This window comes from Penaeus monodon, chromosome 19 (assembly GCF_015228065.2).
Source record: "Penaeus monodon isolate SGIC_2016 chromosome 19, NSTDA_Pmon_1, whole genome shotgun sequence".
In the NCBI taxonomy this organism is placed as follows: domain Eukaryota; kingdom Metazoa; phylum Arthropoda; class Malacostraca; order Decapoda; family Penaeidae; genus Penaeus; species Penaeus monodon.
In genome coordinates, this window is record NC_051404.1 from 20,905,624 (window position 1) to 20,905,897 (window position 274).

The following is a 274-nucleotide window of genomic DNA, read 5'->3' on the forward strand; positions in this document are numbered from 1 at the left end:
ATTAACTGCACTTCTAACAGAATCACTGTAGTGAAAGACGCAAATGAAACAAGACGTGACAAGTCATGCAAAGGGACATGCGATAACTGTATCATGTACTAAAGACTTCGGGGATTTTAGCGAGAGGAAAGTGTTGTAGAAAAGTAGGCGAGGAAGAGAGGCAGGGAGAGAAATTGCTATGTAATGGAACTGTGGAGGAGGGATTATTAAAGGGGATTTTTAGCAAACGCCCAAGAGGGTACATAGAGTTGAAGATAATGTATACACCCACTTA